Genomic DNA, 26,262 nt, shown 5'->3' with positions numbered 1-26,262 from the left:
TCATTAAATGTCCGTAACAGCTGCAATTATTGCAGCGGTCTACTTTCCTGCCCGTGCAGGACGTTTGGGTATGACCCATTTGTCCACAGTTCCTGCAACATACTGGCATTCCAGGATAAAATAAGTAGCCTCTGCTCTTACCGATTACGAAGGTTGAGGGAGGGTGTAGCATTCCTCCCACTCCACTAAGGTCCCTCTTTAGACGGGCCATATACCTTCTCTTGCCGCACCAGAAGCCTACCGCGTTCTTCACAGTACCCAGGTATCTCAAATCATCACAATAGCGGGTAAGGTAGGTCGAGATGTCTGCAGCTTCCACAAAGGGGTTCGGGAAATGCACCACGATGGGGATCTCGTCATAAGCATACAAGAGACAAAAGGTTAGTCCATCCAATTCATCTAAGTAGTTTTTCTCATTTACCTTTTGTACGAGTTGCTGACAGCATCCCTGGCTCTTGAAGGTGATGGTGTATGTCCCCTTGTACTCGTTGTCCTGGAAGCAGAATATGTCTTCCCGCCGAAACTCCAGAACTCCAAGAAGAATCCTATGGCAGATGTAGTCCAAATTCTTCTCCATCCTCGATGCTGCTCCAACTTCAATCCTCACAGTGTTCCGCATCCGGGCATCACCCGATGAATATGTGAGCGTTGCCGGCATCCTTTACTTAGGAACGTACCGACTCTTCTCTCTGAAAGGCGCAAGCCTTCATGGGATCCCTTCCCGTTGCTCCCGGACTAATCCTTCCTCCCAATAGCAGCAGGGGGGTTAAGTCCCTCCGAAGAGGAACGATCCCCCCAGGCCGAGAGAAAGGGTACCAAGAGCACCTCACAGGTAAGACCACACAGGTAAACCTGATAGATCGTGCCAAAAGGCCGAGAAGCGATAACCAGAATTGGTTTCCGACTACGGTGCCACCCAAGGATTCTGAAAAGTCCATTTGTGGAGATGGCCACCTGGACTCCCGTTAAGAAGACATGCTGTCAACCTCTAGATCCCTCACATGCCTGCACTTTTCGGCTTGCTGCTGCTGCAATCCACGCGTTTTAGATCTGCATAACTCCACCTCTTTTAGCACAGTACCCTCAACCCCCGGCTGTTCCCACCCGCCTCAACACCGTTGGAAGGGAGGAGAACCAATTAAGGCGGGGGGGGGTGGAACGAGCAGCTGTCTACCCTTAGCAGGAGGGTTGCTGATTAATTACCTCTCCTGCTGCTGCTGCTGCTGGCTGTCCAGCAGCAGACTGAAGGTGGCTGCTGCTGTGCGCAGGTATATAAAGGCTCAGAGCCTATTATGACACGCGCAGCCAGCGTTCCATTGCCACATTCCGTCTACTGCAGGCGGGATACCTGGATGGCTGAATGTCACTGAGAAGCTCACAGAGACCGCCATAAGCAACAGTTTAAAAGAATGCCACAGACTAATCAACCAAACTTTTTGGGTTGGTTTCTCTTTTATAGTCTGCAGGCATTAAATGAAAGAAGTCAGTGTTCCAGCAGAGGGAGACAACGTTTCAGAAAAGGCATTGTAGCAAACCAAAAAAGAAATTTTAAGCGCAGCAGAGTAACCAGCTCACATACCTGTTAGCTCAGGTGAGTTTAAAAGGCTGCTGTTGATAACAAGGGCATTTGCTAAATAGATGGTGTGTGTGCAACAATATACTGAAAGGTCAATTATATTGTGCAGCTTATCTCACCACCTGTAGTTATTTAGGTGAAAGCTCCAAAATGCTTGCCTAATATGTCTGTTTATCCAAAAGGAAGTATAGAGGGAGAGCTAGATAGATAGCATTGCATTACATTACATGGCAATGCAATGCACAGTTGCTGAAACTGAACCAAAATGAGCTTGTCATCTGGCTTCTGCAACTTTTAACATGAAAAATACAATGAGGAGAAGAAAAGCAAAGCCAAAGAGTCCATCCCAAAATCCGACAAACAAGCCAAATGAACAAAAAGCATTGAATTCAATTCTTTCTGATTTTAGAAACTGCATTAAAGAAGGGGTGCACCGGTCCTGGAGATACTGCAATACCAGGTCAATGCGTGGAGTGGACAGAGCAAGCTCTTTTTCCATCTCCCTGTTCTAAAAATCCATTTAATATATGGTCCCCAGATAGGGGACGTATCAGATATTAAACTGATAAGAACAGATACTACACTTGATCTTAGCCAAAAGGCCGAGAAGCGATAACCAGAATTGGTTTCCGACTACGGTGCCACCCAAGGATTCTGAAAAGTCCATTTGTGGAGATGGCCACCTGGACTCCCGTTAAGAAGACATGCTGTCAACCTCTAGATCCCTCACATGCCTGCACTTTTCGGCTTGCTGCTGCTGCAATCCACGCGTTTTAGATCTGCATAACTCCACCTCTTTTAGCACAGTACCCTCAACCCCCGGCTGTTCCCACCCGCCTCAACACCGTTGGAAGGGAGGAGAACCAATTAAGGCGGGGGGGGGGGTGGGGTGGAACGAGCAGCTGTCTACCCTTAGCAGGAGGGTTGCTGATTAATTACCTCTCCTGCTGCTGCTGCTGCTGGCTGTCCAGCAGCAGACTGAAGGTGGCTGCTGCTGTGCGCAGGTATATAAAGGCTCAGAGCCTATTATGACACGCGCAGCCAGCGTTCCATTGCCACATTCCGTCTACTGCAGGCGGGATACCTGGATGGCTGAATGTCACTGAGAAGCTCACAGAGACCGCCATAAGCAACAGTTTAAAAGAATGCCACAGACTAATCAACCAAACTTTTTGGGTTGGTTTCTCTTTTATAGTCTGCAGGCATTAAATGAAAGAAGTCAGTGTTCCAGCAGAGGGAGACAACGTTTCAGAAAAGGCATTGTAGCAAACCAAAAAAGAAATTTTAAGCGCAGCAGAGTAACCAGCTCACATACCTGTTAGCTCAGGTGAGTTTAAAAGGCTGCTGTTGATAACAAGGGCATTTGCTAAATAGATGGTGTGTGTGCAACAATATACTGAAAGGTCAATTATATTGTGCAGCTTATCTCACCACCTGTAGTTATTTAGGTGAAAGCTCCAAAATGCTTGCCTAATATGTCTGTTTATCCAAAAGGAAGTATAGAGGGAGAGCTAGATAGATAGCATTGCATTACATTACATGGCAATGCAATGCACAGTTGCTGAAGTTGAACCAAAATGAGCTTGTCATCTGGCTTCTGCAACTTTTAACATGAAAAATCCAATGAGGAGAAGAAAAGCAAAGCCAAAGAGTCCATCCCAAAATCCGACAAACAAGCCAAATGAACAAAAAGCATTGAATTCAATTCTTTCTGATTTTAGAAACTGCATTAAAGAAGGGGTGCACCGGTCCTGGAGATACTGCAATACCAGGTCAATGCGTGGAGTGGACAGAGCAAGCTCTTTTTCCATCTCCCTGTTCTAAAAATCCATTTAATATATGGTCCCCAGATAGGGGACGTATCAGGTATTAAACTGATAAGAACAGATACTACACTTGATCTTAGCCAAAAGGCCGAGAAGCGATAACCAGAATTGGTTTCCGACTACGGTGCCACCCAAGGATTCTGAAAAGTCCATTTGTGGAGATGGCCACCTGGACTCCCGTTAAGAAGACATGCTGTCAACCTCTAGATCCCTCACATGCCTGCACTTTTCGGCTTGCTGCTGCTGCAATGCACGCGTTTTAGATCTGCATAACTCCACCTCTTTTAGCACAGTACCCTCAACCCCCGGCTGTTCCCACCCGCCTCAACACCGTTGGAAGGGAGGAGAACCAATTAAGGCGGGGGGGGGGGTGGAACGAGCAGCTGTCTACCCTTAGCAGGAGGGTTGCTGATTAATTACCTCTCCTGCTGCTGCTGCTGCTGGCTGTCCAGCAGCAGACTGAAGGTGGCTGCTGCTGTGCGCAGGTATATAAAGGCTCAGAGCCTATTATGACACGCGCAGCCAGCGTTCCATTGCCACATTCCGTCTACTGCAGGCGGGATACCTGGATGGCTGAATGTCACTGAGAAGCTCACAGAGACCGCCATAAGCAACAGTTTAAAAGAATGCCACAGACTAATCAACCAAACTTTTTGGGTTGGTTTCTCTTTTATAGTCTGCAGGCATTAAATGAAAGAAGTCAGTGTTCCAGCAGAGGGAGACAACGTTTCAGAAAAGGCATTGTAGCAAACCAAAAAAGAAATTTTAAGCGCAGCAGAGTAACCAGCTCACATACCTGTTAGCTCAGGTGAGTTTAAAAGGCTGCTGTTGATAACAAGGGCATTTGCTAAATAGATGGTGTGTGTGCAACAATATACTGAAAGGTCAATTATATTGTGCAGCTTATCTCACCACCTGTAGTTATTTAGGTGAAAGCTCCAAAATGCTTGCCTAATATGTCTGTTTATCCAAAAGGAAGTATAGAGGGAGAGCTAGATAGATAGCATTGCATTACATTACATGGCAATGCAATGCACAGTTGCTGAAGTTGAACCAAAATGAGCTTGTCATCTGGCTTCTGCAACTTTTAACATGAAAAATCCAATGAGGAGAAGAAAAGCAAAGCCAAAGAGTCCATCCCAAAATCCGACAAACAAGCCAAATGAACAAAAAGCATTGAATTCAATTCTTTCTGATTTTAGAAACTGCATTAAAGAAGGGGTGCACCGGTCCTGGAGATACTGCAATACCAGGTCAATGCGTGGAGTGGACAGAGCAAGCTCTTTTTCCATCTCCCTGTTCTAAAAATCCATTTAATATATGGTCCCCAGATAGGGGACGTATCAGATATTAAACTGATAAGAACAGATACTACACTTGATCTTAGCCAAAAGGCCGAGAAGCGATAACCAGAATTGGTTTCCGACTACGGTGCCACCCAAGGATTCTGAAAAGTCCATTTGTGGAGATGGCCACCTGGACTCCCGTTAAGAAGACATGCTGTCAACCTCTAGATCCCTCACATGCCTGCACTTTTCGGCTTGCTGCTGCTGCAATCCACGCGTTTTAGATCTGCATAACTCCACCTCTTTTAGCACAGTACCCTCAACCCCCGGCTGTTCCCACCCGCCTCAACACCGTTGGAAGGGAGGAGAACCAATTAAGGCGGGGGGGGGTGGAACGAGCAGCTGTCTACCCTTAGCAGGAGGGTTGCTGATTAATTACCTCTCCTGCTGCTGCTGCTGCTGCTGGCTGTCCAGCAGCAGACTGAAGGTGGCTGCTGCTGTGCGCAGGTATATAAAGGCTCAGAGCCTATTATGACAAGCGCAGCCAGAGTTCCATTGCCACATTCCGTCTACTGCAGGCGGGATACCTGGATGGCTGAATGTCACTGAGAAGCTCACAGAGACCGCCATAAGCAACAGTTTAAAAGAATGCCACAGACTAATCAACCAAACTTTTTGGGTTGGTTTCTCTTTTATAGTCTGCAGGCATTAAATGAAAGAAGTCAGTGTTCCAGCAGAGGGAGACAACGTTTCAGAAAAGGCATTGTAGCAAACCAAAAAAGAAATTTTAAGCGCAGCAGAGTAACCAGCTCACATACCTGTTAGCTCAGGTGAGTTTAAAAGGCTGCTGTTGATAACAAGGGCATTTGCTAAATAGATGGTGTGTGTGCAACAATATACTGAAAGGTCAATTATATTGTGCAGCTTATCTCACCACCTGTAGTTATTTAGGTGAAAGCTCCCAAATGCTTGCCTAATATGTCTGTTTATCCAAAAGGAAGTATAGAGGGAGAGCTAGATAGATAGCATTGCATTACATTACATGGCAATGCAATGCACAGTTGCTGAAGTTGAACCAAAATGAGCTTGTCATCTGGCTTCTGCAACTTTTAACATGTAAAATCCAATGAGGAGAAGAAAAGCAAAGCCAAAGAGTCCATCCCAAAATCCGACAAACAAGCCAAATGAACAAAAAGCATTGAATTCAATTCTTTCTGATTTTAGAAACTGCATTAAAGAAGGGGTGCACCGGTCCTGGAGATACTGCAATACCAGGTCAATGCGTGGAGTGGACAGAGCAAGCTCTTTTTCCATCTCCCTGTTCTAAAAATCCATTTAATATATCGTCCCCAGATAGGGGACGTATCAGATATTAAACTGATAAGAACAGATACTACACTTGATCTTAGCCAAAAGGCCGAGAAGCGATAACCAGAATTGGTTTCCGACTACGGTGCCACCCAAGGATTCTGAAAAGTCCATTTGTGGAGATGGCCACCTGGACTCCCGTTAAGAAGACATGCTGTCAACCTCTAGATCCCTCACATGCCTGCACTTTTCGGCTTGCTGCTGCTGCAATCCACGCGTTTTAGATCTGCATAACTCCACCTCTTTTAGCACAGTACCCTCAACCCCCGGCTGTTCCCACCCGCCTCAACACCGTTGGAAGGGAGGAAAACCAATTAAGGCGGGGGGGGGGTGGAACGAGCAGCTGTCTACCCTTAGCAGGAGGGTTGCTGATTAATTACCTCTCCTGCTGCTGCTGCTGCTGGCTGTCCAGCAGCAGACTGAAGGTGGCTGCTGCTGTGCGCAGGTATATAAAGGCTCAGAGCCTATTATGACACGCGCAGCCAGCGTTCCATTGCCACATTCCGTCTACTGCAGGCGGGATACCTGGATGGCTGAATGTCACTGAGAAGCTCACAGAGACCGCCATAAGCAACAGTTTAAAAGAATGCCACAGACTAATCAACCAAACTTTTTGGGTTGGTTTCTCTTTTATAGTCTGCAGGCATTAAATGAAAGAAGTCAGTGTTCCAGCAGAGGGAGACAACGTTTCAGAAAAGGCATTGTAGCAAACCAAAAAAGAAATTTTAAGCGCAGCAGAGTAACCAGCTCACATACCTGTTAGCTCAGGTGAGTTTAAAAGGCTGCTGTTGATAACAAGGGCATTTGCTAAATAGATGGTGTGTGTGCAACAATATACTGAAAGGTCAATTATATTGTGCAGCTTATCTCACCACCTGTAGTTATTTAGGTGAAAGCTCCAAAATGCTTGCCTAATATGTCTGTTTATCCAAAAGGAAGTATAGAGGGAGAGCTAGATAGATAGCATTGCATTACATTACATGGCAATGCAATGCACAGTTGCTGAAGTTGAACCAAAATGAGCTTGTCATCTGGCTTCTGCAACTTTAACATGAAAAATCCAATGAGGAGAAGAAAAGCAAAGCCAAAGAGTCCATCCCAAAATCCGACAAACAAGCCAAATGAACAAAAAGCATTGAATTCAATTCTTTCTGATTTTAGAAACTGCATTAAAGAAGGGGTGCACCGGTCCTGGAGATACTGCAATACCAGGTCAATGCGTGGAGTGGACAGAGCAAGCTCTTTTTCCATCTCCCTGTTCTAAAAATCCATTTAATATATGGTCCCCAGATAGGGGACGTATCAGATATTAAACTGATAAGAACAGATACTACACTTGATCTTAGCCAAAAGGCCGAGAAGCGATAACCAGAATTGGTTTCCGACTACGGTGCCACCCAAGGATTCTGAAAAGTCCATTTGTGGAGATGGCCACCTGGACTCCCGTTAAGAAGACATGCTGTCAACCTCTAGATCCCTCACATGCCTGCACTTTTCGGCTTGCTGCTGCTGCAATCCACGTGTTTTAGATCTGCATAACTCCACCTCTTTTAGCACAGTACCCTCAACCCCCGGCTGTTCCCACCCGCCTCAACACCGTTGGAAGGGAGGAGAACCAATTAAGGCGGGGGGGGGGGTGGAACGAGCAGCTGTCTACCCTTAGCAGGAGGGTTGCTGATTAATTACCTCTCCTGCTGCTGCTGCTGCTGGCTGTCCAGCAGCAGACTGAAGGTGGCTGCTGCTGTGCGCAGGTATATAAAGGCTCAGAGCCTATTATGACACGCGCAGCCAGCGTTCCATTGCCACATTCCGTCTACTGCAGGCGGGATACCTGGATGGCTGAATGTCACTGAGAAGCTCACAGAGACCGCCATAAGCAACAGTTTAAAAGAATGCCACAGACTAATCAACCAAACTTTTTGGGTTGGTTTCTCTTTTATAGTCTGCAGGCATTAAATGAAAGAAGTCAGTGTTCCAGCAGAGGGAGACAACGTTTCAGAAAAGGCATTGTAGCAAACCAAAAAAGAAATTTTAAGCGCAGCAGAGTAACCAGCTCACATACCTGTTAGCTCAGGTGAGTTTAAAAGGCTGCTGTTGATAACAAGGGCATTTGCTAAATAGATGGTATGTGTGCAACAATATACTGAAAGGTCAATTATATTGTGCAGCTTATCTCACCACCTGTAGTTATTTAGGTGAAAGCTCCAAAATGCTTGCCTAATATGTCTGTTTATCCAAAAGGAAGTATAGAGGGAGAGCTAGATAGATAGCATTGCATTACATTACATGGCAATGCAATGCACAGTTGCTGAAGTTGAACCAAAATGAGCTTGTCATCTGGCTTCTGCAACTTTTAACATGAAAAATCCAATGAGGAGAAGAAAAGCAAAGCCAAAGAGTCCATCCCAAAATCCGACAAACAAGCCAAATGAACAAAAAGCATTGAATTCAATTCTTTCTGATTTTAGAAACTGCATTAAAGAAGGGGTGCACCGGTCCTGGAGATACTGCAATACCAGGTCAATGCGTGGAGTGGACAGAGCAAGCTCTTTTTCCATCTCCCTGTTCTAAAAATCCATTTAATATATGGTCCCCAGATAGGGGACGTATCAGATATTAAACTGATAAGAACAGATACTACACTTGATCTTAGCCAAAAGGCCGAGAAGCGATAACCAGAATTGGTTACCGACTACGGTGCCACCCAAGGATTCTGAAAAGTCCATTTGTGGAGATGGCCACCTGGACTCCCGTTAAGAAGACATGCTGTCAACCTCTAGATCCCTCACATGCCTGCACTTTTCGGCTTGCTGCTGCTGCAATCCACGCGTTTTAGATCTGCATAACTCCACCTCTTTTAGCACAGTACCCTCAACCCCCGGCTGTTCCCACCCGCCTCAACACCGTTGGAAGGGATGAGAACCAATTAAGGCGGGGGGGGGGGGTGGAACGAGCAGCTGTCTACCCTTAGCAGGAGGGTTGCTGATTAATTACCTCTCCTGCTGCTGCTGCTGCTGGCTGTCCAGCAGCAGACTGAAGGTGGCTGCTGCTGTGCGCAGGTATATAAAGGCTCAGAGCCTATTATGACACGCGCAGCCAGCGTTCCATTGCCACATTCCGTCTACTGCAGGCGGGATACCTGGATGGCTGAATGTCACTGAGAAGCTCACAGAGACCGCCATAAGCAACAGTTTAAAAGAATGCCACAGACTAATCAACCAAACTTTTTGGGTTGGTTTCTCTTTTATAGTCTGCAGGCATTAAATGAAAGAAGTCAGTGTTCCAGCAGAGGGAGACAACGTTTCAGAAAAGGCATTGTAGCAAACCAAAAAAGAAATTTTAAGCGCAGCAGAGTAACCAGCTCACATACCTGTTAGCTCAGGTGAGTTTAAAAGGCTGCTGTTGATAACAAGGGCATTTGCTAAATAGATGGTGTGTGTGCAACAATATACTGAAAGGTCAATTATATTGTGCAGCTTATCTCACCACCTGTAGTTATTTAGGTGAAAGCTCCAAAATGCTTGCCTAATATGTCTGTTTATCCAAAAGGAAGTATAGAGGGAGAGCTAGATAGATAGCATTGCATTACATTACATGGCAATGCAATGCACAGTTGCTGAAGTTGAACAAAAATGAGCTTGTCATCTGGCTTCTGCAACTTTTAACATGAAAAATCCAATGAGGAGAAGAAAAGCAAAGCCAAAGAGTCCATCCCAAAATCCGACAAACAAGCCAAATGAACAAAAAGCATTGAATTCAATTCTTTCTGATTTTAGAAACTGCATTAAAGAAGGGGTGCACCGGTCCTGGAGATACTGCAATACCAGGTCAATGCGTGGAGTGGACAGAGCAAGCTCTTTTTCCATCTCCCTGTTCTAAAAATCCATTTAATATATGGTCCCCAGATAGGGGACCTATCAGATATTAAACTGATAAGAACAGATACTACACTTGATCTTAGCCAAAAGGCCGAGAAGCGATAACCAGAATTGGTTTCCGACTACGGTGCCACCCAAGGATTCTGAAAAGTCCATTTGTGGAGATGGCCACCTGGACTCCCGTTAAGAAGACATGCTGTCAACCTCTAGATCCCTCACATGCCTGCACTTTTCGGCTTGCTGCTGCTGCAATGCACGCGTTTTAGATCTGCATAACTCCACCTCTTTTAGCACAGTACCCTCAACCCCCGGCTGTTCCCACCCGCCTCAACACCGTTGGAAGGGAGGAGAAACAATTAAGGCGGGGGGGGGGGGTGGAACGAGCAGCTGTCTACCCTTAGCAGGAGGGTTGCTGATTAATTACCTCTCCTGCTGCTGCTGCTGCTGGCTGTCCAGCAGCAGACTGAAGGTGGCTGCTGCTGTGCGCAGGTATATAAAGGCTCAGAGCCTATTATGACACGCGCAGCCAGCGTTCCATTGCCACATTCCGTCTACTGCAGGCGGGATACCTGGATGGCTGAATGTCACTGAGAAGCTCACAGAGACCGCCATAAGCAACAGTTTAAAAGAATGCCACAGACTAATCAACCAAACTTTTTGGGTTGGTTTCTCTTTTATAGTCTGCAGGCATTAAATGAAAGAAGTCAGTGTTCCAGCAGAGGGAGACAACGTTTCAGAAAAGGCATTGTAGCAAACCAAAAAAGAAATTTTAAGCGCAGCAGAGTAACCAGCTCACATACCTGTTAGCTCAGGTGAGATTAAAAGGCTGCTGTTGATAACAAGGGCATTTGCTAAATAGATGGTGTGTGTGCAACAATATACTGAAAGGTCAATTATATTGTGCAGCTTATCTCACCACCTGTAGTTATTTAGGTGAAAGCTTCAAAATGCTTGCCTAATATGTCTGTTTATCCAAAAGGAAGTATAGAGGGAGAGCTAGATAGATAGCATTGCATTACATTACATGGCAATGCAATGCACAGTTGCTGAAGTTGAACCAAAATGAGCTTGTCATCTGGCTTCTGCAACTTTTAACATGAAAAATCCAATGAGGAGAAGAAAAGCAAAGCCAAAGAGTCCATCCCAAAATCCGACAAACAAGCCAAATGAACAAAAAGCATTGAATTCAATTCTTTCTGATTTTAGAAACTGCATTAAAGAAGGGGTGCACCGGTCCTGGAGATACTGCAATACCAGGTCAATGCGTGGAGTGGACAGAGCAAGCTCTTTTTCCATCTCCCTGTTCTAAAAATCCATTTAATATATGGTCCCCAGATAGGGGACGTATCAGATATTAAACTGATAAGAACAGATACTACACTTGATCTTAGCCAAAAGGCCGAGAAGCGATAACCAGAATTGGTTTCCGACTACGGTGCCACCCAAGGATTCTGAAAAGTCCATTTGTGGAGATGGCCACCTGGACTCCCGTTAAGAAGACATGCTGTCAACCTCTAGATCCCTCACATGCCTGCACTTTTCGGCTTGCTGCTGCTGCAATCCACGCGTTTTAGATCTGCATAACTCCACCTCTTTTAGCACAGTACCCTCAACCCCCGGCTGTTCCCACCCGCCTCAACACCGTTGGAAGGGAGGAGAACCAATTAAGGCGGGGGGGGGGGGGGTGGAACGAGCAGCTGTCTACCCTTAGCAGGAGGGTTGCTGATTAATTACCTCTCCTGCTGCTGCTGCTGCTGGCTGTCCAGCAGCAGACTGAAGGTGGCTGCTGCTGTGCGCAGGTATATAAAGGCTCAGAGCCTATTATGACACGCGCAGCCAGCGTTCCATTGCCACATTCCGTCTACTGCAGGCGGGATACCTGGATGGCTGAATGTCACTGAGAAGCTCACAGAGACCGCCATAAGCAACAGTTTAAAAGAATGCCACAGACTAATCAACCAAACTTTTTGGGTTGGTTTCTCTTTTATAGTCTGCAGGCATTAAATGAAAGAAGTCAGTGTTCCAGCAGAGGGAGACAACGTTTCAGAAAAGGCATTGTAGCAAACCAAAAAAGAAATTTTAAGCGCAGCAGAGTAACCAGCTCACATACCTGTTAGCTCAGGTGAGTTTAAAAGGCTGCTGTTGATAACAAGGGCATTTGCTAAATAGATGGTGTGTGTGCAACAATATACTGAAAGGTCAATTATATTGTGCAGCTTATCTCACCACCTGTAGTTATTTAGGTGAAAGCTCCAAAATGCTTGCCTAATATGTCTGTTTATCCAAAAGGAAGTATAGAGGGAGAGCTAGATAGATAGCATTGCATTACATTACATGGCAATGCAATGCACAGTTGCTGAAGTTGAACCAAAATGAGCTTGTCATCTGGCTTCTGCAACTTTTAACATGAAAAATCCAATGAGGAGAAGAAAAGCAAAGCCAAAGAGTCCATCCCAAAATCCGACAAACAAGCCAAATGAACAAAAAGCATTGAATTCAATTCTTTCTGATTTTAGAAACTGCATTAAAGAAGGGGTGCACCGGTCCTGGAGATACTGCAATACCAGGTCAATGCGTGGAGTGGACAGAGCAAGCTCTTTTTCCATCTCCCTGTTCTAAAAATCCATTTAATATATGGTCCCCAGATAGGGGACGTATCAGATATTAAACTGATAAGAACAGATACTACACTTGATCTTAGCCAAAAGGCCGAGAAGCGATAACCAGAATTGGTTTCCGACTACGGTGCCACCCAAGGATTCTGAAAAGTCCATTTGTGGAGATGGCCACCTGGACTCCCGTTAAGAAGACATGCTGTCAACCTCTAGATCCCTCACATGCCTGCACTTTTCGGCTTGCTGCTGCTGCAATCCACGCGTTTTAGATCTGCATAACTCCACCTCTTTTAGCACAGTACCCTCAACCCCCAGCTGTTCCCACCCGCCTCAACACCGTTGGAAGGGAGGAGAACCAATTAAGGCGGGGGGGGGGGTGGAACGAGCAGCTGTCTACCCTTAGCAGGAGGGTTGCTGATTAATTACCTCTCCTGCTGCTGCTGCTGCTGCTGGCTGTCCAGCAGCAGACTGAAGGTGGCTGCTGCTGTGCGCAGGTATATAAAGGCTCAGAGCCTATTATGACACGCGCAGCCAGCGTTCCATTGCCACATTCCGTCTACTGCAGGCGGGATACCTGGATGGCTGAATGTCACTGAGAAGCTCACAGAGACCGCCATAAGCAACAGTTTAAAAGAATGCCACAGACTAATCAACCAAACTTTTTGGGTTGGTTTCTCTTTTATAGTCTGCAGGCATTAAATGAAAGAAGTCAGTGTTCCAGCAGAGGGAGACAACGTTTCAGAAAAGGCATTGTAGCAAACCAAAAAAGAAATTTTAAGCGCAGCAGAGTAACCAGCTCACATACCTGTTAGCTCAGGTGAGTTTAAAAGGCTGCTGTTGATAACAAGGGCATTTGCTAAATAGATGGTGTGTGTGCAACAATATACTGAAAGGTCAATTATATTGTGCAGCTTATCTCACCACCTGTAGTTATTTAGGTGAAAGCTCCAATATGCTTGCCTAATATGTCTGTTTATCCAAAAGGAAGTATAGAGGGAGAGCTAGATAGATAGCATTGCATTACATTACATGGCAATGCAATGCACAGTTGCTGAAGTTGAACCAAAATGAGCTTGTCATCTGGCTTCTGCAACTTTTAACATGAAAAATCCAATGAGGAGAAGAAAAGCAAAGCCAAAGAGTCCATCCCAAAATCCGACAAACAAGCCAAATGAACAAAAAGCATTGAATTCAATTCTTTCTGATTTTAGAAACTGCATTAAAGAAGGGGTGCACCGGTCCTGGAGATACTGCAATACCAGGTCAATGCGTGGAGTGGACAGAGCAAGCTCTTTTTCCATCTCCCTGTTCTAAAAATCCATTTAATATATCGTCCCCAGATAGGGGACGTATCAGATATTAAACTGATAAGAACAGATACTACACTTGATCTTAGCCAAAAGGCCGAGAAGCGATAACCAGAATTGGTTTCCGACTACGGTGCCACCCAAGGATTCTGAAAAGTCCATTTGTGGAGATGGCCACCTGGACTCCCGTTAAGAAGACATGCTGTCAACCTCTAGATCCCTCACATGCCTGCACTTTTCGGCTTGCTGCTGCTGCAATCCACGCGTTTTAGATCTGCATAACTCCACCTCTTTTAGCACAGTACCCTCAACCCCCGGCTGTTCCCACCCGCCTCAACACCGTTGGAAGGGAGCAGAACCAATTAAGGCGGGGGGGGGGGTGGAACGAGCAGCTGTCTACCCTTAGCAGGAGGGTTGCTGATTAATTACCTCTCCTGCTGCTGCTGCTGCTGGCTGTCCAGCAGCAGACTGAAGGTGGCTGCTGCTGTGCGCAGGTATATAAAGGCTCAGAGCCTATTATGACACGCGCAGCCAGCGTTCCATTGCCACATTCCGTCTACTGCAGGCGGGATACCTGGATGGCTGAATGTCACTGAGAAGCTCACAGAGACCGCCATAAGCAACAGTTTAAAAGAATGCCACAGACTAATCAACCAAACTTTTTGGGTTGGTTTCTCTTTTATAGTCTGCAGGCATTAAATGAAAGAAGTCAGTGTTCCAGCAGAGGGAGACAACGTTTCAGAAAAGGCATTGTAGCAAACCAAAAAAGAAATTTTAAGCGCAGCAGAGTAACCAGCTCACATACCTGTTAGCTCAGGTGAGTTTAAAAGGCTGCTGTTGATAACAAGGGCATTTGCTAAATAGATGGTGTGTGTGCAACAATATACTGAAAGGTCAATTATATTGTGCAGCTTATCTCACCACCTGTAGTTATTTAGGTGAAAGCTCCAAAATGCTTGCCTAATATGTCTGTTTATCCAAAAGGAAGTATAGAGGGAGAGCTAGATAGATAGCATTGCATTACATTACATGGCAATGCAATGCACAGTTGCTGAAGTTGAACCAAAATGAGCTTGTCATCTGGCTTCTGCAACTTTTAACATGAAAAATCCAATGAGGAGAAGAAAAGCAAAGCCAAAGAGTCCATCCCAAAATCCGACAAACAAGCCAAATGAACAAAAAGCATTGAATTCAATTCTTTCTGATTTTAGAAACTGCATTAAAGAAGGGGTGCACCGGTCCTGGAGATACTGCAATACCAGGTCAATGCGTGGAGTGGACAGAGCAAGCTCTTTTTCCATCTCCCTGTTCTAAAAATCCATTTAATATATGGTCCCCAGATAGGGGACGTATCAGATATTAAACTGATAAGAACAGATACTACACTTGATCTTAGCCAAAAGGCCGAGAAGCGATAACCAGAATTGGTTTCCGACTACGGTGCCACCCAAGGATTCTGAAAAGTCCATTTGTGGAGATGGCCACCTGGACTCCCGTTAAGAAGACATGCTGTCAACCTCTAGATCCCTCACATGCCTGCACTTTTCGGCTTGCTGCTGCTGCAATCCACGCGTTTTAGATCTGCATAACTCCACCTCTTTTAGCACAGTACCCTCAACCCCCGGCTGTTCCCACCCGCCTCAACACCGTTGGAAGGGAGGAGAACCAATTAAGGCGGGGGGGGGGGGGGGGTGGAACGAGCAGCTGTCTACCCTTAGCAGGAGGGTTGCTGATTAATTACCTCTCCTGCTGCTGCTGCTGCTGGCTGTCCAGCAGCAGACTGAAGGTGGCTGCTGCTGTGCGCAGGTATATAAAGGCTCAGAGCCTATTATGACACGCGCAGCCAGCGTTCCATTGCCACATTCCGTCTACTGCAGGCGGGATACCTGGATGGCTGAATGTCACTGAGAAGCTCACAGAGACCGCCATAAGCAACAGTTTAAAAGAATGCCACAGACTAATCAACCAAACTTTTTGGGTTGGTTTCTCTTTTATAGTCTGCATGCATTAAATGAAAGAAGTCAGTGTTCCAGCAGAGGGAGACAACGTTTCAGAAAAGGCATTGTAGCAAACCAAAAAAGAAATTTTAAGCGCAGCAGAGTAACCAGCTCACATACCTGTTAGCTCAGGTGAGTTTAAAAGGCTGCTGTTGATAACAAGGGCATTTGCTAAATAGATGGTGTGTGTGCAACAATATACTGAAAGGTCAATTATATTGTGCAGCTTATCTCACCAACTGTAGTTATTTAGGTGAAAGTTCCAATATGCTTGCCTAATATGTCTGTTTATCCAAAAGGAAGTATAGAGGGAGAGCTAGATAGATAGCATTGCATTACATTACATGGCAATGCAATGCACAGTTGCTGAAGTTGAACCAAAATGAGCTTGTCATCTGGCTTCTGCAACTTTTAACATGAAAAATCCAATGAGGAGAAGAAAAGCAAAGCCAAAGAGTCCATCCCAAAATCCGACAAACAAGCCAAATGAACAAAAAGCATTGAATTCAATTCTTTCTGATTTTAGAAACTGCATTAAAGAAGGGGTGCACCGGTCCTGGAGATACTGCAATACCAGGTCAATGCGTGGAGTGGACAGAGCAAGCTCTTTTTCCATCTCCCTGTTCTAAAAATCCATTTAATATATGGTCCCCAGATAGGGGACGTATCAGATATTAAACTGATAAGAACAGATACTACACTTGATCTTAGCCAAAAGGCCGAGAAGCGATAACCAGAATTGGTTTCCGACTACGGTGCCACCCAAGGATTCTGAAAAGTCCATTTGTGGAGATGGCCACCTGGACTCCCGTTAAGAAGACATGCTGTCAACCTCTAGATCCCTCACATGCCTGCACTTTTCGGCTTGCTGCTGCTGCAATCCACGCGTTTTAGATCTGCATAACTCCACCTCTTTTAGCACAGTACCCTCAACCCCCGGCTGTTCCCACCCGCCTCAACACCGTTGGAAGGGAGCAGAACCAATTAAGGCGGGGGGGGGGTGGAACGAGCAGCTGTCTACCCTTAGCAGGAGGGTTGCTGATTAATTACCTCTCCTGCTGCTGCTGCTGCTGGCTGTCCAGCAGCAGACTGAAGGTGGCTGCTGCTGTGCGCAGGTATATAAAGGCTCAGAGCCTATTATGACACGCGCAGCCAGCGTTCCATTGCCACATTCCGTCTACTGCAGGCGGGATACCTGGATGGCTGAATGTCACTGAGAAGTTCACAGAGACCGCCATAAGCAACAGTTTAAAAGAATGCCACAGACTAATCAACCAAACTTTTTGGGTTGGTTTCTCTTTTATAGTCTGCAGGCATTAAATGAAAGAAGTCAGTGTTCCAGCAGAGGGAGACAACGTTTCAGAAAAGGCATTGTAGCAAACCAAAAAAGAAATTTTAAGCGCAGCAGAGTAACCAGCTCACATACCTGTTAGCTCAGGTGAGTTTAAAAGGCTGCTGTTGATAACAAGGGCATTTGCTAAATAGATGGTGTGTGTGCAACAATATACTGAAAGGTCAATTATATTGTGCAGCTTATCTCACCACCTGTAGTTATTTAGGTGAAAGCTCCAAAATGCTTGCCTAATATGTCTGTTTATCCAAAAGGAAGTATAGAGGGAGAGCTAGATAGATAGCATTGCATTACATTACATGGCAATGCAATGCACAGTTGCTGAAGTTGAACCAAAATGAGCTTGTCATCTGGCTTCTGCAACTTTTAACATGAAAAATCCAATGAGGAGAAGAAAAGCAAAGCCAAAGAGTCCATCCCAAAATCCGACAAACAAGCCAAATGAACAAAAAGCATTGAATTCAATTCTTTCTGATTTTAGAAACTGCATTAAAGAAGGGGTGCACCGGTCCTGGAGATACTGCAATACCAGGTCAATGCGTGGAGTGGACAGAGCAAGCTCTTTTTCCATCTCCCTGTTCTAAAAATCCATTTAATATATGGTCCCCAGATAGGGGACGTATCAGATATTAAACTGATAAGAACAGATACTACACTTGATCTTAGCCAAAAGGCCGAGAAGCGATAACCAGAATTGGTTTCCGACTACGGTGCCACCCAAGGATTCTGAAAAGTCCATTTGTGGAGATGGCCACCTGGACTCCCGTTAAGAAGACATGCTGTCAACCTCTAGATCCCTCACATGCCTGCACTTTTCGGCTTGCTGCTGCTGCAATCCACGCGTTTTAGATCTGCATAACTCCACCTCTTTTAGCACAGTACCCTCAACCCCCGGCTGTTCCCACCCGCCTCAACACCGTTGGAAGGGAGGAGAACCAATTAAGGCGGGGGGGGGGGGTGGAACGAGCAGCTGTCTACCCTTAGCAGGAGGGTTGCTGATTAATTACCTCTCCTGCTGCTGCTGCTGCTGGCTGTCCAGCAGCAGACTGAAGGTGGCTGCTGCTGTGCGCAGGTATATAAAGGCTCAGAGCCTATTATGACACGCGCAGCCAGCGTTCCATTGCCACATTCCGTCTACTGCAGGCGGGATACCTGGATGGCTGAATGTCACTGAGAAGCTCACAGAGACCGCCATAAGCAACAGTTTAAAAGAATGCCACAGACTAATCAACCAAACTTTTTGGGTTGGTTTCTCTTTTATAGTCTGCAGGCATTAAATGAAAGAAGTCAGTGTTCCAGCAGAGGGAGACAACGTTTCAGAAAAGGCATTGTAGCAAACCAAAAAAGAAATTTTAAGCGCAGCAGAGTAACCAGCTCACATACCTGTTAGCTCAGGTGAGTTTAAAAGGCTGCTGTTGATAACAAGGGCATTTGCTAAATAGATGGTGTGTGTGCAACAATATACTGAAAGGTCAATTATATTGTGCAGCTTATCTCACCACCTGTAGTTATTTAGGTGAAAGCTCCAAAATGCTTGCCTAATATGTCTGTTTATCCAAAAGGAAGTATAGAGGGAGAGCTAGATAGATAGCATTGCATTACATTACATGGCAATGCAATGCACAGTTGCTGAAGTTGAACCAAAATGAGCTTGTCATCTGGCTTCTGCAACTTTTAACATGAAAAATCCAATGAGGAGAAGAAAAGCAAAGCCAAAGAGTCCATCCCAAAATCCGACAAACAAGCCAAATGAACAAAAAGCATTGAATTCAATTCTTTCTGATTTTAGAAACTGCATTAAAGAAGGGGTGCACCGGTCCTGGAGATACTGCAATACCAGGTCAATGCGTGGAGTGGACAGAGCAAGCTCTTTTTCCATCTCCCTGTTCTAAAAATCCATTTAATATATGGTCCCCAGATAGGGGACGTATCAGATATTAAACTGATAAGAACAGATACTACACTTGATCTTAGCCAAAAGGCCGAGAAGCGATAACCAGAATTGGTTTCCGACTACGGTGCCACCCAAGGATTCTGAAAAGTCCATTTGTGGAGATGGCCACCTGGACTCCCGTTAAGAAGACATGCTGTCAACCTCTAGATCCCTCACATGCCTGCACTTTTCGGCTTGCTGCTGCTGCAATCCACGCGTTTTAGATCTGCATAACTCCACCTCTTTTAGCACAGTACCCTCAACCCCCGGCTGTTCCCACCCGCCTCAACACCGTTGGAAGGGAGGAGAACCAATTAAGGCGGGGGGGGGGTGGAACGAGCAGCTGTCTACCCTTAGCAGGAGGGTTGCTGATTAATTACCTCTCCTGCTGCTGCTGCTGCTGGCTGTCCAGCAGCAGACTGAAGGTGGCTGCTGCTGTGCGCAGGTATATAAAGGCTCAGAGCCTATTATGACACGCGCAGCCAGCGTTCCATTGCCACATTCCGTCTACTGCAGGCGGGATACCTGGATGGCTGAATGTCACTGAGAAGCTCACAGAGACCGCCATAAGCAACAGTTTAAAAGAATGCCACAGACTAATCAACCAAACTTTCTGGGTTGGTTTCTCTTTTATAGTCTGCAGGCATTAAATGAAAGAAGTCAGTGTTCCAGCAGAGGGAGACAACGTTTCAGAAAAGGCATTGTAGCAAACCAAAAAAGAAATTTTAAGCGCAGCAGAGTAACCAGCTCACATACCTGTTAGCTCAGGTGAGTTTAAAAGGCTGCTGTTGATAACAAGGGCATTTGCTAAATAGATGGTGTGTGTGCAACAATATACTGAAAGGTCAATTATATTGTGCAGCTTATCTCACCACCTGTAGTTATTTAGGTGAAAGCTCCAAAATGCTTGCCTAATATGTCTGTTTATCCAAAAGGAAGTATAGAGGGAGAGCTAGATAGATAGCATTGCATTACATTACATGGCAATGCAATGCACAGTTGCTGAAGTTGAACCAAAATGAGCTTGTCATCTGGCTTCTGCAACTTTTAACATGAAAAATCCAATGAGGAGAAGAAAAGCAAAGCCAAAGAGTCCATCCCAAAATCCGACAAACAAGCCAAATGAACAAAAAGCATTGAATTCAATTCTTTCTGATTTTAGAAACTGCATTAAAGAAGGGGTGCACCGGTCCTGGAGATACTGCAATACCAGGTCAATGCGTGGAGTGGACAGAGCAAGCTCTTTTTCCATCTCCCTGTTCTAAAAATCCATTTAATATATGGTCCCCAGATAGGGGACGTATCAGATATTAAACTGATAAGAACAGATACTACACTTGATCTTAGCCAAAAGGCCGAGAAGCGATAACCAGAATTGGTTTCCGACTACGGTGCCACCCAAGGATTCTGAAAAGTCCATTTGTGGAGATGGCCACCTGGACTCCCGTTAAGAAGACATGCTGTCAACCTCTAGATCCCTCACATGCCTGCACTTTTCGGCTTGCTGCTGCTGCAATCCACGCATTTTAGATCTGCATAACTCCACCTCTTTTAGCACAGTACCCTCAACCCCCGGCTGTTCCCACCCGCCTCAACACCGTTGGAAGGGAGGAGAACCAATTAAGGCGGGGGGGGGGTGGAACGAGCAGCTGTCTACCCTTAGCAGGAGGGTTGCTGATTAATTACCTCTCCTGCTGCTGCTGCTGCTGGCTGTCCAGCAGCAGACTGAAGGTGGCTGCTGCTGTGCGCAGGTATATAAAGGCTCAGAGCCTATTATGACACGCGCAGCCAGCGTTCCATTGCCACATTCCGTCTACTGCAGGCGGGATACCTGGATGGCTGAATGTCACTGAGAAGCTCACAGAGACCGCCATAAGCAACAGTTTAAACGAATGCCACAGACTAATCAACCAAACTTTTTGGGTTGGTTTCTCTTTTATAGTCTGCAGGCATTAAATGAAAGAAATCAGTGTTCCAGCAGAGGGAGACAACGTTTCAGAAAAGGCATTGTAGCAAACCAAAAAAGAAATTTTAAGCGCAGCAGAGTAACCAGCTCACATACCTGTTAGCTCAGGTGAGTTTAAAAGGCTGCTGTTGATAACAAGGGCATTTGCTAAATAGATGGTGTGTGTGCAACAATATACTGAAAGGTCAATTATATTGTGCAGCTTATCTCACCACCTGTAGTTATTTAGGTGAAAGCTCCAAAATGCTTGCCTAATATGTCTGTTTATCCAAAAGGAAGTATAGAGGGAGAGCTAGATAGATAGCATTGCATTACATTACATGGCAATGGAATGCACAGTTGCTGAAGTTGAACCAAAATGAGCTTGTCATCTGGCTTCTGCAACTTTTAACATGAAAAATCCAATGAGGAGAAGAAAAGCAAAGCCAAAGAGTCCATCCCAAAATCCGACAAACAAGCCAAATGAACAAAAAGCATTGAATTCAATTCTTTCTGATTTTAGAAACTGCATTAAAGAAGGGGTGCACCGGTCCTGGAGATACTGCAATACCAGGTCAATGCGTGGAGTGGACAGAGCAAGCTCTTTTTCCATCTCCCTGTTCTAAAAATCCATTTAATATATGGTCCCCAGATAGGGGACGTATCAGATATTAAACTGATAAGAACAGATACTACACTTGATCTTAGCCAAAAGGCCGAGAAGCGATAACCAGAATTGGTTTCCGACTACGGTGCCACCCAAGGATTCTGAAAAGTCCATTTGTGGAGATGGCCACCTGGACTCCCATTAAGAAGACATGCTGTCAACCTCTAGATCCCTCACATGCCTGCACTTTTCGGCTTGCTGCTGCTGCAATCCACGCGTTTTAGATCTGCATAACTCCACCTCTTTTAGCACAGTACCCTCAACCCCCGGCTGTTCCCACCCGCCTCAACACCGTTGGAAGGGAGGAGAACCAATTAAGGCGGGGGGGGGGGGTGGAACGAGCAGCTGTCTACCCTTAGCAGGAGGGTTGCTGATTAATTACCTCTCCTGCTGCTGCTGCTGCTGGCTGTCCAGCAGCAGACTGAAGGTGGCTGCTGCTGTGCGCAGGTATATAAAGGCTCAGAGCCTATTATGACACGCGCAGCCAGCGTTCCATTGCCACATTCCGTCTACTGCAGGCGGGATACCTGGATGGCTGAATGTCACTGAGAAGCTCACAGAGACCGCCATAAGCAACAGTTTAAACGAATGCCACAGACTAATCAACCAAACTTTTTGGGTTGGTTTCTCTTTTATAGTCTGCAGGCATTAAATGAAAGAAGTCAGTGTTCCAGCAGAGGGAGACAACGTTTCAGAAAAGGCATTGTAGCAAACCAAAAAAGAAATTTTAAGCGCAGCAGAGTAACCAGCTCACATACCTGTTAGCTCAGGTGAGTTTAAAAGGCTGCTGTTGATAACAAGGGCATTTGCTAAATAGATGGTGTGTGTGCAACAATATACTGAAAGGTCAATTATATTGTGCAGCTTATCTCACCACCTGTAGTTATTTAGGTGAAAGCTCCAAAATGCTTGCCTAATATGTCTGTTTATCCAAAAGGAAGTATAGAGGGAGAGCTAGATAGATAGCATTGCATTACATTACATGGCAATGCAATGCACAGTTGCTGAAGTTGAACCAAAATGAGCTTGTCATCTGGCTTCTGCAACTTTTAACATGAAAAATCCAATGAGGAGAAGAAAAGCAAAGCCAAAGAGTCCATCCCAAAATCCGACAAACAAGCCAAATGAACAAAAAGCATTGAATTCAATTCTTTCTGATTTTAGAAACTGCATTAAAGAAGGGGTGCACCGGTCCTGGAGATACTGCAATACCAGGTCAATGCGTGGAGTGGACAGAGCAAGCTTTTTTTCCATCTCCCTGTTCTAAAAATCCATTTAATATATGGTCCCCAGATAGGGGACGTATCAGATATTAAACTGATAAGAACAGATACTACACTTGATCTTAGCCAAAAGGCCGAGAAGCGATAACCAGAATTGGTTTCCGACTACGGTGCCACCCAAGGATTCTGAAAAGTCCATTTGTGGAGATGGCCACCTGGACTCCCGTTAAGAAGACATGCTGTCAACCTCTAGATCCCTCACATGCCTGCACTTTTCGGCTTGCTGCTGCTGCAATCCACGCGTTTTAGATCTGCATAACTCCACCTCTTTTAGCACAGTACCCTCAACCCCCGGCTGTTCCCACCCGCCTCAACACCGTTGGAAGGGAGGAGAACCAATTAAGGCGGGGGGGGGGGGGAACGAGCAGCTGTCTACCCTTAGCAGGAGGGTTGCTGATTAATTACCTCTCCTGCTGCTGCTGCTGCTGGCTGTCCAGCAGCAGACTGAAGGTGGCTGCTGCTGTGCGCAGGTATACAAAGGCTCAGAGCCTATTATGACACGCGCAGCCAGTGTTCCATTGCCACATTCCGTCTACTGCAGGCGGGATACCTGGATGGCTGAATGTCACTGAGAAGCTCACAGAGACCGCCATAAGCAACAGTTTAAACGAATGCCACAGACTAATCAACCAAACTTTTTGGGTTGGTTTCTCTTTTATAGTCTGCAGGCATTAAATGAAAGAAGTCAGTGTTCCAGCAGAGGGAGACAACGTTTCAGAAAAGGCATTGTAGCAAACCAAAAAAGAAATTTTAAGCGCAGCAGAGTAACCAGCTCACATACCTGTTAGCTCAGGTGAGTTTAAAAGGCTGCTGTTGATAACAAGGGCATTTGCTAAATAGATGGTGTGTGTGCAACAATATACTGAAAGGTCAATTATATTGTGCAGCTTATCTCACCACCTGTAGTTATTTAGGTGAAAGCTCCAAAATGCTTGCCTAATATGTCTGTTTATCCAAAAGGAAGTATAGAGGGAGAGCTAGATAGATAGCATTGCATTACATTACATGGCAATGCAATGCACAGTTGCTGAAGTTGAACCAAAATGAGCTTGTCATCTGGCTTCTGCAACTTTTAACATGAAAAATCCAATGAGGAGAAGAAAAGCAAAGCCAAAGAGTCCATCCCAAAATCCGACAAACAAGCCAAATGAACAAAAAGCATTGAATTCAATTCTTTCTGATTTTAGAAACTGCATTAAAGAAGGGGTGCACCGGTCCTGGAGATACTGCAATACCAGGTCAATGCGTGGAGTGGACAGAGCAAGCTCTTTTTCCATCTCCCTGTTCTAAATATCCATTTAATATATGGTCCCCAGATAGGGGACGTATCAGATATTAAACTGATAAGAACAGATACTACACTTGATCTTAGCCAAAAGGCCGAGAAGCGATAACCAGAATTGGTTTCCGACTACGGTGCCACCCAAGGATTCTGAAAAGTCCATTTGTGGAGATGGCCACCTGGACTCCTGTTAAGAAGACATGCTGTCAACCTCTAGATCCCTCACATGCCTGCACTTTTCGGCTTGCTGCTGCTGCAATCCACGCGTTTTAGATCTGCATAACTCCACCTCTTTTAGCACAGTACCCTCAACCCCCGGCTGTTCCCACCCGCCTCAACACCGTTGGAAGGGAGGAGAACCAATTAAGGCGGGGGGGGGGGGGGCGAGCAGCTGTCTACCCTTAGCAGGAGGGTTGCTGATTAATTACCTCTCCTGCTGCTGCTGCTGCTGGCTGTCCAGCAGCAGACTGAAGGTGGCTGCTGCTGTGCGCAGGTATACAAAGGCTCAGAGCCTATTATGACACGCGCAGCCAGCGTTCCATTGCCACATTCAGTCTACTGCAGGCGGGATACCTGGATGGCTGAATGTCACTGAGAAGCTCACAGAGACCGCCATAAGCAACAGTTTAAAAGAATGCCACAGACTAATCAACCAAACTTTTTGGGTTGGTTTCTCTTTTATAGTCTGCAGGCATTAAATGAAAGAAGTCAGTGTTCCAGCAGAGGGAGACAACGTTTCAGAAAAGGCATTGTAGCAAACCAAAAAAGAAATTTTAAGCGCAGCAGAGTAACCAGCTCACATACCTGTTAGCTCAGGTGAGTTTAAAAGGCTGCTGTTGATAACAAGGGCATTTGCTAAATAGATGGTGTGTGTGCAACAATATACTGAAAGGTCAATTATATTGTGCAGCTTATCTCACCACCTGTAGTTATTTAGGTGAAAGCTCCAAAATGCTTGCCTAATATGTCTGTTTATCCAAAAGGAAGTATAGAGGGAGAGCTAGATAGATAGCATTGCATTACATTACATGGCAATGCAATGCACAGTTGCTGAAGTTGAACCAAAATGAGCTTGTCATCTGGCTTCTGCAACTTTTAACATGAAAAATCCAATGATGAGAAGAAAAGCAAAGCCAAAGAGTCCATCCCAAAATCCGACAAACAAGCCAAATGAACAAAAAGCATTGAATTCAATTCTTTCTGATTTTAGAAACTGCATTAAAGAAGGGGTGCACCGGTCCTGGAGATACTGCAATACCAGGTCAATGCGTGGAGTGGACAGAGCAAGCTCTTTTTCCATCTCCCTGTTCTAAAAATCCATTTAATATATGGTCCCCAGATAGGGGACGTATCAGATATTAAACTGATAAGAACAGATACTACACTTGATCTTAGCCAAAAGGCCGAGAAGCGATAACCAGAATTGGTTTCCGACTACGGTGCCACCCAAGGATTCTGAAAAGTCCATTTGTGGAGATGGCCACCTGGACTCCCGTTAAGAAGACATGCTGTCAACCTCTAGATCCCTCACATGCCTGCACTTTTCGGCTTGCTGCTGCTGCAATCCACGCGTTTTAGATCTGCATAACTCCACCTCTTTTAGCACAGTACCCTCAACCCCCGGCTGTTCCCACCCGCCTCAACACCGTTGGAAGGGAGGAGAACCAATTAAGGCGGGGGGGGGTGGGTGGAACGAGCAGCTGTCTACCCTTAGCAGGAGGGTTGCTGATTAATTACCTCTCCTGCTGCTGCTGGCTGTCCAGCAGCAGACTGAAGGTGGCTGCTGCTGTGCGCAGGTATATAAAGGCTCAGAGCCTATTATGACACGCGCAGCCAGCGTTCCATTGCCACATTCCGTCTACTGCAGGCGGGATACCTGGATGGCTGAATGTCACTGAGAAGCTCACAGAGACCGCCATAAGCAACAGTTTAAAAGAATGCCACAGAC

The 26,262-nt window shown here is 45.7% G+C and overlaps 19 non-coding genes across 19 annotated transcripts; all 19 read right to left on the bottom strand.

Moving 5' to 3' along the window:
• Positions 1-1,999: 1,999 nt before the first annotated feature.
• On the bottom strand, positions 2,000-2,190 carry LOC141182309 (U2 spliceosomal RNA). Its single transcript, XR_012257687.1, has one exon. It is a non-coding gene; the product is annotated as a U2 spliceosomal RNA (small nuclear RNA).
• Positions 2,191-3,311: 1,121 nt separating this feature from the next.
• On the bottom strand, positions 3,312-3,502 carry LOC141181518 (U2 spliceosomal RNA). Its single transcript, XR_012257087.1, has one exon. It is a non-coding gene; the product is annotated as a U2 spliceosomal RNA (small nuclear RNA).
• A 1,116-nt stretch (positions 3,503-4,618) lies between these two features.
• On the bottom strand, positions 4,619-4,809 carry LOC141182307 (U2 spliceosomal RNA). Its single transcript, XR_012257685.1, has one exon. It is a non-coding gene; the product is annotated as a U2 spliceosomal RNA (small nuclear RNA).
• A 1,117-nt stretch (positions 4,810-5,926) lies between these two features.
• Positions 5,927-6,117, bottom strand: LOC141181434 (U2 spliceosomal RNA). Its single transcript, XR_012257011.1, has one exon. It is a non-coding gene; the product is annotated as a U2 spliceosomal RNA (small nuclear RNA).
• A 1,114-nt stretch (positions 6,118-7,231) lies between these two features.
• On the bottom strand, positions 7,232-7,422 carry LOC141182306 (U2 spliceosomal RNA). Its single transcript, XR_012257684.1, has one exon. It is a non-coding gene; the product is annotated as a U2 spliceosomal RNA (small nuclear RNA).
• Positions 7,423-8,538: 1,116 nt separating this feature from the next.
• LOC141182303 (U2 spliceosomal RNA) lies at positions 8,539-8,729 on the bottom strand. The gene has a single exon (XR_012257683.1). It is a non-coding gene; the product is annotated as a U2 spliceosomal RNA (small nuclear RNA).
• Positions 8,730-9,846: 1,117 nt separating this feature from the next.
• On the bottom strand, positions 9,847-10,037 carry LOC141181507 (U2 spliceosomal RNA). Its single transcript, XR_012257077.1, has one exon. It is a non-coding gene; the product is annotated as a U2 spliceosomal RNA (small nuclear RNA).
• A 1,117-nt stretch (positions 10,038-11,154) lies between these two features.
• On the bottom strand, positions 11,155-11,345 carry LOC141182302 (U2 spliceosomal RNA). Its single transcript, XR_012257682.1, has one exon. It is a non-coding gene; the product is annotated as a U2 spliceosomal RNA (small nuclear RNA).
• Positions 11,346-12,464: 1,119 nt separating this feature from the next.
• Positions 12,465-12,655, bottom strand: LOC141182301 (U2 spliceosomal RNA). Its single transcript, XR_012257681.1, has one exon. It is a non-coding gene; the product is annotated as a U2 spliceosomal RNA (small nuclear RNA).
• Positions 12,656-13,774: 1,119 nt separating this feature from the next.
• On the bottom strand, positions 13,775-13,965 carry LOC141181433 (U2 spliceosomal RNA). Its single transcript, XR_012257010.1, has one exon. It is a non-coding gene; the product is annotated as a U2 spliceosomal RNA (small nuclear RNA).
• Positions 13,966-15,081: 1,116 nt separating this feature from the next.
• Positions 15,082-15,272, bottom strand: LOC141182300 (U2 spliceosomal RNA). The gene has a single exon (XR_012257680.1). It is a non-coding gene; the product is annotated as a U2 spliceosomal RNA (small nuclear RNA).
• A 1,121-nt stretch (positions 15,273-16,393) lies between these two features.
• Positions 16,394-16,584, bottom strand: LOC141182299 (U2 spliceosomal RNA). The gene has a single exon (XR_012257679.1). It is a non-coding gene; the product is annotated as a U2 spliceosomal RNA (small nuclear RNA).
• A 1,115-nt stretch (positions 16,585-17,699) lies between these two features.
• Positions 17,700-17,890, bottom strand: LOC141182298 (U2 spliceosomal RNA). The gene has a single exon (XR_012257678.1). It is a non-coding gene; the product is annotated as a U2 spliceosomal RNA (small nuclear RNA).
• Positions 17,891-19,007: 1,117 nt separating this feature from the next.
• Positions 19,008-19,198, bottom strand: LOC141182297 (U2 spliceosomal RNA). The gene has a single exon (XR_012257677.1). It is a non-coding gene; the product is annotated as a U2 spliceosomal RNA (small nuclear RNA).
• A 1,115-nt stretch (positions 19,199-20,313) lies between these two features.
• LOC141182296 (U2 spliceosomal RNA) lies at positions 20,314-20,504 on the bottom strand. The gene has a single exon (XR_012257676.1). It is a non-coding gene; the product is annotated as a U2 spliceosomal RNA (small nuclear RNA).
• Positions 20,505-21,619: 1,115 nt separating this feature from the next.
• Positions 21,620-21,810, bottom strand: LOC141182294 (U2 spliceosomal RNA). The gene has a single exon (XR_012257674.1). It is a non-coding gene; the product is annotated as a U2 spliceosomal RNA (small nuclear RNA).
• Positions 21,811-22,927: 1,117 nt separating this feature from the next.
• Positions 22,928-23,118, bottom strand: LOC141181681 (U2 spliceosomal RNA). Its single transcript, XR_012257235.1, has one exon. It is a non-coding gene; the product is annotated as a U2 spliceosomal RNA (small nuclear RNA).
• Positions 23,119-24,233: 1,115 nt separating this feature from the next.
• Positions 24,234-24,424, bottom strand: LOC141181639 (U2 spliceosomal RNA). The gene has a single exon (XR_012257197.1). It is a non-coding gene; the product is annotated as a U2 spliceosomal RNA (small nuclear RNA).
• Positions 24,425-25,538: 1,114 nt separating this feature from the next.
• On the bottom strand, positions 25,539-25,729 carry LOC141182292 (U2 spliceosomal RNA). The gene has a single exon (XR_012257673.1). It is a non-coding gene; the product is annotated as a U2 spliceosomal RNA (small nuclear RNA).
• Between the last annotated feature and the right edge of the window lie 533 nt (positions 25,730-26,262).

This window comes from Phyllobates terribilis, unplaced genomic scaffold (assembly GCF_046119375.1).
Source record: "Phyllobates terribilis strain yellow unplaced genomic scaffold, ASM4611937v1 Scaffold_34__1_contigs__length_13252353, whole genome shotgun sequence".
NCBI lineage: Eukaryota > Metazoa > Chordata > Amphibia > Anura > Dendrobatidae > Phyllobates > Phyllobates terribilis.
This window is presented reverse-complemented; position numbering and strand designations above follow the sequence as displayed.